Source organism: Polypterus senegalus, chromosome 13 (assembly GCF_016835505.1).
Source record: "Polypterus senegalus isolate Bchr_013 chromosome 13, ASM1683550v1, whole genome shotgun sequence".
NCBI classification, from domain to species: Eukaryota; Metazoa; Chordata; class Cladistia; order Polypteriformes; family Polypteridae; genus Polypterus; species Polypterus senegalus.
The window spans coordinates 153,509,011-153,516,469 of record NC_053166.1 but is presented as its reverse complement, the minus strand read 5'-3'; the positions used below and the strand labels follow the sequence as shown (position 1 = coordinate 153,516,469).

Genomic DNA, 7,459 nt, shown 5'->3' with positions numbered 1-7,459 from the left:
CCCCCGCCCCCACACACACACACACACCACCCACACCAGACACAGAGCCACCCACCTTGACCCCCGTAGAAGCATGCCCGTGCCCATCCTGTTGAACGGAGGGTTTATAGGTGCTGGGCGCTTAAGGATGGGACACGGATGTCTTATGTCTGGTAACCGAATGTGTTCAAGTCATTGAAGAGCCGCCTAGCTGGCTGATCCGGGGGCTGGGTAAAGGCGGGGCGGGGGGTGGAGGGGGATATGTGCTCCTCCCTATTTTCATTCATGGCACAATCATGCTCAGATTCTCCTCTCTCTCTCTCTCTCTCTCGATCGCACACACACACACACACACGTTCTCACACACACATTGGCTTGCCTGCCACCCACTTGGAGGGACAGAAAAAACAGTTAAAACGTCTCAAGAAGGCATCCTTCTTCACTTGACATTGCGTGAGCAGGTGGCCCAGTCGCTGCTTTTCCTGGCTTTCTTGCTCGCCCCCCTCCTTCCCCAAACACCACCCTACCCCGCCTCTTCAGCCTGCCGGCCGGACAGCCCCCCGCGCGCTAATTCCATTATACGTTCATCTTAGCTGGAAGCTATAGGGCTCATTTCTAATTGCTTTGTATCCCCTGAGCTCCGTGAACATGGCTGCTAAGGGCAAAAGGAAGGACTGTTAGACCCTGCGCCGAGCAGCCGAGGGGACATTCTGGGCTACTTCACCTCGCCGCAGATCCAGCGTGGAGGAGGAGGAGGAAGAGGAGGAGAGGGAGCGTCGCGTCGGCAGGTCAGTACAGCCTTTTCTCTCGCCGCGCACAGAACTGACATGAGGCAACAAAGTTGGATGCGTTTCTGGTAGGCTTTGTTATGGAGAAGGACCGCTGGCTGTTGGCTGGGGCAAATGCCTTAGTTTTTTTTTGGGAGGGGGGCGATTGGGGGGGTGATTATGCGCATCTTCATACGCAACCTTTACTAGCAATCTGCAGGATCATCTCTGAAAGATCGCCGCTGCTGCCCATTTTTTTCTAGCTGATGGTTAAGGCTTGTTTGCTGTTTTGCTGGAGATGAGAGGATGGATTTCTGGAGCTGTGGGTGGGTTGTTGTTTTGCTGGCTCCGTGAGCATCATCCTTGCCCGCCTGTCAGTCAGTCAGTACCGGGGGCCGGGGGTGGCGGAGAGTGTGTGTGGGGGTCTTCAGAGAAAAGTGTACCTCAAGCGCCGAATGACCCGTCACGCGTGACAGAGTTAAATGTCATTACTGCGCTGCTGCGCTGGATGGACTGTCGACAGCAAGCTGCGAGGATGAAATCCAATGAAAAGTTCGTCCACTTGCAGCTCATGATCTCCCCTAGCCCCCTCCTATTTTGAAGATCCCTCGGTCCTAGTTTTCACTTACGAATGCTCATCACGCGTGTGCAAGTGATAGGTGGGTGTTGGAGAGGAGACTTTCTTCCAGTTCCCTGCAGGATGAGCCTCATCAAACTCCAGTCGATTTCCAGGCTGCCTTTGCGGTCGGGGCGGGTTGGGGGTAGGGGGGTGGGGGGCGCAAGGTGTCCGGTTTGCGGCTGCGCGTTCCAGAGGAATGTTTGCTAATTAAAAATGCATGATGCTTGGGCTCAGTGACGGCCCCCCAATTAGCCGGCTCCTTCAAAACCGCACCACGTCTAAATAAAGAAGGACGGGCTAACGAGACCTTAAAAGCATTCGGGAGCAAGCGTGGCAGGATCTGCGACCCCTCTACTTATCCATACCCCCTCCCCAAACCACCACCCGTTTACTGCCCCTTGCCGATACTTTGCCTCCTGAATCATTTATTCATCTCTGACTGTTTTGCAAGCATCTTAATAATCCTCAGCAGTCCTGGTCAATTTTAAATGAACAGAACAAATCCCAAGACAGCAGTTTTGTCGGGGAGCTTAGAGACTGTCTGGCGCATTAAACATGCGGCGTTCCCCCTGCGCTCCTCGATCGCTTCTTTTTTTCTGCACATCTCCCATCACAACACTGCATGGCAATTTTCAAAGAGTCCTCTGCAACAAGCAGGAAAGAAAGAAAGAAAGAAAGCTTGGCCGCGACCCCCGTCTGAATAAGCGGGTTAAGGAGATGAATGGATGGATAAACTGGTTCTAACGTTACGCTCTTAAAAATAAAGGTTCCAAAGTGGGTCTTCATAGGATCCATTTTTAGTTCCCAAAAGAGACCCCCACATCAAGGAACCAAAAAGAAGCGCGTATTTAGATCCAGAATAGGGTCCACACAATCACCGTGACTGCACTCTTATAACTCCTGGTTCTTTAATGGCACTTTATGGTTCCTGAACTTAGCCCGTGTGACTGCATGCAGCAAGAGTCCTTTTAAAAAGCAGGAAGCCTTTGGGATTTCACAGAGCTGTTATCATCTCTTTATGGTCACTTAGGAAACCTGTTATGCATCCAAATGAATCAAAGTCCTTTCTGGAACCTTCTTGAGGATGGTTCTTTTTTGAGAAGCAAAAATGGTTCCCCTATGGCGTCATTCTGAAGGTTCACCTTGATCTTAACAGTGTATAAGAGGCCACTCTTAAAAGTCCCAGTTCCTCAATGGCACTTGATGGTTCTTGACTGGGTTGTGTGGTTCCTCATAGCTCCATTGCATGACCGAGCATCATCTCATTCTGGGATGGGTTCTTTGTACTTTGAAAAGACTCCTAATATGCACAAAATCTTTAACGTATGGTAAGATACCTAGCAGGACACTAACAGATTAAGAAAACCTGGACCTGAGGTACTGTATGCAGCGAGAGTCCTTTTAAAATCACAAACCCACTTTGGTAATCACCAATCTGTTGCCATCTATTCATGGTTATTATGTATGGAGCCTGTTACCGATCTTAATAAAAAGAATGTGGATGGGTCTTTTGGGAATGAAAAAATGGCTCCCCAGTGGACCCCCTGAAGAACCACTCAGGCACCTTGATGTTTAAGGTGATAACAGATTTCTGAAGTTGCCAGTGGAGTCTTATTGCGTACAATAACGAGCTCAATTCAGGTCTTCTGGATCTGTTGGTATCCTGCCTACTACGCTTAAAACATTTCTGGTTTCTCCACATGTTTGGAAAATTTACAAATGCCCTTCCTATGCTGGGGATCCTTCATGGAATTAAATGGAGCCGCCAGCAATCTTAAAACTAACGCTCCGGGTGGGGAGGGGATCTTCTGAGTAATGCTATAGGAACCATTTTGGGTTCCCAATCAACCCATACACATGGAGGATCAAGAAAGAACCTTTTATTTCTTTAGATCCGCACATCATCATGACAAGATGGTGACAGATTTGTGAAGTACCAGTGGGTTACGATTTCAAAAGGACCCTCACTGCACACAGCAACCCGAGCTTCAGGTTAGTGTTCTGCTAGGTCAGCGTTTCTCAACCTTTAAGTATTTGCAACCCGAGTTTTCATAACAGTTTTAATCGCCCCCCCCCCTAACATTTTGTTGAAATATAGATGCATATTTTATTATACCTACTTAACGTTTATCAGGCCCGGCCTTAGGCATAGGCGAAGTAGGCGACCGCCTAGGGCCCCGGATCGACGGCGGCCAGGACCCCGGCCCGCCTCCCCTCACATGTTTAAATCACGTGGGCCAGCGGGGTGTGTCCGCGTGGGCGGCTGTCTATAAAAGCGGAGCGGTTTGAGTCAAGATCTCTATGGGTCGAACGTTCACATCAGTGAATCAGCCCTCATCATCATTCGTCGAAGAAGAAAGAAGGAAGTCAAGATCTCATAAATCCTTCCACCTCGCCAGTGGCAGCAGGTGGCACGTGAGCGGGAAGGCAGAACCGCAATCTGAGTTGCGAGAACGAACGAAACCCCTGTCTGTCAGTATGTCCTCGAAGCGTAAATACGAATCTGGAGCAGCTAAGCGAAAGAAAAAAGCCGATGCTGATGCTTTCATTGCGTCTCAGAGAGGAGATTTGCTCAATTTTGTGAGAGTTGGTGCTGGTAACAGCGATAGTCGCAGTATGGAGAGAAATGAAGGCCCATGCCGAGGCTCCCACAGACAGAGTGTAATTTTCACGCATTTCGCAGAGCTTCCAGGGGGGCCCTGGACCCCCCTATCGCCTAGGGCCCCATAATACCTAAGACCGGGCCTGCTTTTATTGACATTTATCTAACTCTAGATTTATTGTTCTAGTATCAGAATGTATTTTAAGTTAATTTGTTTTGGTTTCATATTTTTGATTCTTGTTTTCTTTTTTTCACATCTTCGCGCCCCCCTTAGGGGGTCCCGCCCCACAGTTTGAGGTAGCCTACCATACACTCTTCAAAATGAAGGTGCCAGAGCGGTTCTTCAGAGCGATGCCATAGGAGGACCATTTTTTGGTTCCCAAAAGACCCATCCACATGAAGGTCCCAGAAAGAACCTTCATTTATTTAGATCTCTAACCGGCTCCCCAGTATAAATAGCCTGGACTAGATGGTGACAGAACTGTGACCCTCCGATGGGACACGATTTTAAAGGACTTTTGCTGCATTGGTCCAGCGAAGTCCGGGTGTCCTGCATCTGTCCGTGTCCCGCTAGGTAGCCTACCGCACAATAAAGATTTCAGTTGTTTTCCACACATATTAGGAAATCTTTCAGAGCAAAATGAAATAACTTCATATGCAAAGAAGCCCCCCCACAATGAAATGGTGCCCGGTCAAGCAAGGGAACTACGAGGAACCACACAACCCAGTCAAGAACCATCAGGTGCCATTAAAGAACCAGGAGTTTTAAGAGTGGAGAAATAATGTTCATCCATTTGTTACTAACACACACACACATTATTATATACATTACACTTTGTCACAAATATAACTGATTGCTGCACCCGTCAGGTTAACATGTGGCTGCACTTCTTCCCTGGACCACCCTGTCTTGTCTTCAGTCAATTTTAAATGGAAAGACATGTGCTTGTTCTTCAGCTAGGACGCGCAAGGTGAATCCCTGCAGGCTTGGCTTAGTAGACCTGCTACCCGAGCAGCCCACTCCAAAATATTAAGGTGCCCTTGGTGGGGGCTCATGATGTGAAAAATGAAATACATCAAGAAATATTACATACGACAGTGAGGTTGGGGATGGTGATGGTGGTGGGGGCTTGAAATGATATCTGAGGGGGGCTTAGTCTGGTTAAATGGCAAGGAGCTGGGTCCGTGCCCAATTCTTTTTTTTTCCCCCACCCTTTATAGGTGCCCCCCACCCTCACTGCCGCTCTTGTGTGCTGTCCTTGTTTGGTTTCCTCTGCGTGTGGATCTGAGGGGACTTCTTCAAGTTGCATTATGACCAGAAGGAGATTAAATGGCCTGGCATCTTCCCATCTCCCTCGGCTGTGAACATTCATTTCTTTCACTCTGCCTTTGAAAATGTACAATTTCTCAGACCACAAGCTTGTCATTACATTAAAAAAAAAAATCAAGGTGCCAACGTGCTTCTTCTAAAGCAGTGCCATAGAAGAACTATTTTTGTTTCCCACAACGAGCGTTTGTTAAGATCCATAGCAGGTCCCATGAATATCCTTGCATCGAGGGTAACAGATTTGTGAAATCCCAGGGTTGGGGGTGGTTCCTAATATAAAAAGGACCCTCACGGCATACAGCAACACAGCCTAAGTAACTGTTTCCTTGATCAGTTGGCATCCTTCTACGATAAAGGTGCCAGTGCGTTTCTTCAGAGTGATGCCATAGGGGAGACCATTTTGAGTTCCCAAAAGTGCCATCAACATGAAGGCTCCAGAAAGAACTTTTTATTTAGGTAGATCTGTACCAGGTTCAATAACCATTAATAGAAGGTATAGTGGGGGGTGAATGATTAGGTAGAACAAGTCCAGAAATAGTGTGGGGTGCCAACTGGGCAAAACCCCATTTAATTTGAGGCAAAAAAAAAAAAATTATAACAAAACAAGCGCCCGATGGCGCAACAATCATCACCTAGTTGTCTTCTAAATCACTCTGCTGGCATTCTGTCTGGTGTGGTGAGGGCCAAATGAGCGTCGCCCTTTAATACCAGACAGACCGGAAGGGGCGGAGCTTCTCTTTGGACCTCAAGGGGCGGAGCTTCTCTTTGGACCTCAAGGGGCGGTTTCTGGAAGCTGTGAGGTTGAAATTAGACAAGCCTGTTAGCGACAGCGCCCCCTCTCACCCCGGGGTGGTACTGCACACCTTAGGCATGTGTGACAATAATAATAATTCATTCATTTCTCACTACTCAAAGCACTACCACCCAGGGAGGACCCCGAATGAGAACCCATGATCTCTTTACTGCGTGGCAGTAGCTCTACCCCTGCGCCACCTCATATTTGTGAAATACCAGTGGGTCTCGATTTTAAAGGGACCCTCGCTGCCTAGAACAGCACAGGCCAAGTTCAGGTTTTCTTAATCTGTTTGTGTCCTTCTAGGTAACCTATTACAAATGAAAGATTTCAGTTGTTTTCCACATATTTGGAAGTTTTTCAAAGCACCAAGAACAAAATTCATATTCAAAGAAGCTGTCACAGAATGAAATGGTGCTCGGTCAAGCAGTGGAGCTACGAGGGACCATTCAAGCCATCAAGTGCCATTAAGGAACAAGGATATTTAAGAGTGGCCTCCTAAACGCTTCTAAAATTAGGAGGATTCTTCAGAGTGACGCCACTGGGGAAACATTGTTGCTTCCCAAAAAGAACCTTCCAGAAAGGGCCTTTATTCATTCGGATGCATAACAGGTTCCCTAAGTGACCATAAATAGATGATATCAGCTCTGTGAAATCCCAAAGGCAAAAGCTTTAAAGGCCTCTCACGGCATGCAGCCACACAGACTCAGCTCAGCTTCTCCTGATCTCTTATTGGCCTGCTTGGCAGCCTTTTATGCACCAAAGGTTTCTGTTTTTGTCCTCATATCAAGAACCTTCTCGAAGCCCAAAGAACCAACTTCATGTGCAAGGGACCCTTCACAGAATGCAGTGGCTCTTTGTCCAATGAGGACCCACACATCCCAGTAAAGTGCCGTTAAAGAACCTGGATATGTAAAAGTGTAGGACCAAGTGGTCCATCAAGCGGTGATGGAGACAGTCGGACCCTTTTTGCAAGGTGCAGTGTGGGGTATCCACTTCGATGATCCTATTATCAGCAGTGACTTCCCAGGGTTTTTTCCCTAGTATGGGTGGTCACATTCCAGTAGAAATGGGCAGAAAGCAGGAATCGGCAACCCAAACTGAATGCCAGTACATCACATAGTCACAGAGGACCAGCTTAGAGTCACCAATCAATTTGACAAACATATTTTTTGTCCCATGGGAGGGCACGTCGTGTGTTTTTGTTGTTGTCCCCTTGTGAGCTTCTAGGAGGGCTCTGACCTCAGTCATTAATTAAAGCAGATGCTTGATGGCTTCCATCGTCAAGTAAGAATCCTGGTGCCTTAATGGCACTTTACTGGGTTGTGCAGTTTCTTGGAGAACCCTTGTTAATCAGAGAACGGATTGATTC

The 7,459-nt window shown here is 47.8% G+C and overlaps 1 protein-coding gene across 1 annotated transcript in view; it reads left to right on the top strand.

Moving 5' to 3' along the window:
* Positions 1 to 295: 295 nt before the first annotated feature.
* The window catches only part of LOC120542133 (retinoic acid-induced protein 1), a 171,501-nt gene continuing 164,337 nt past the window's right edge, over positions 296 to 7,459 (top strand). The window contains exon 1 of the mRNA XM_039774312.1: positions 296 to 767. The gene's annotated coding sequence lies outside the window, so the exon portion shown is untranslated. The remainder of the gene's footprint in view (positions 768 to 7,459) is intronic.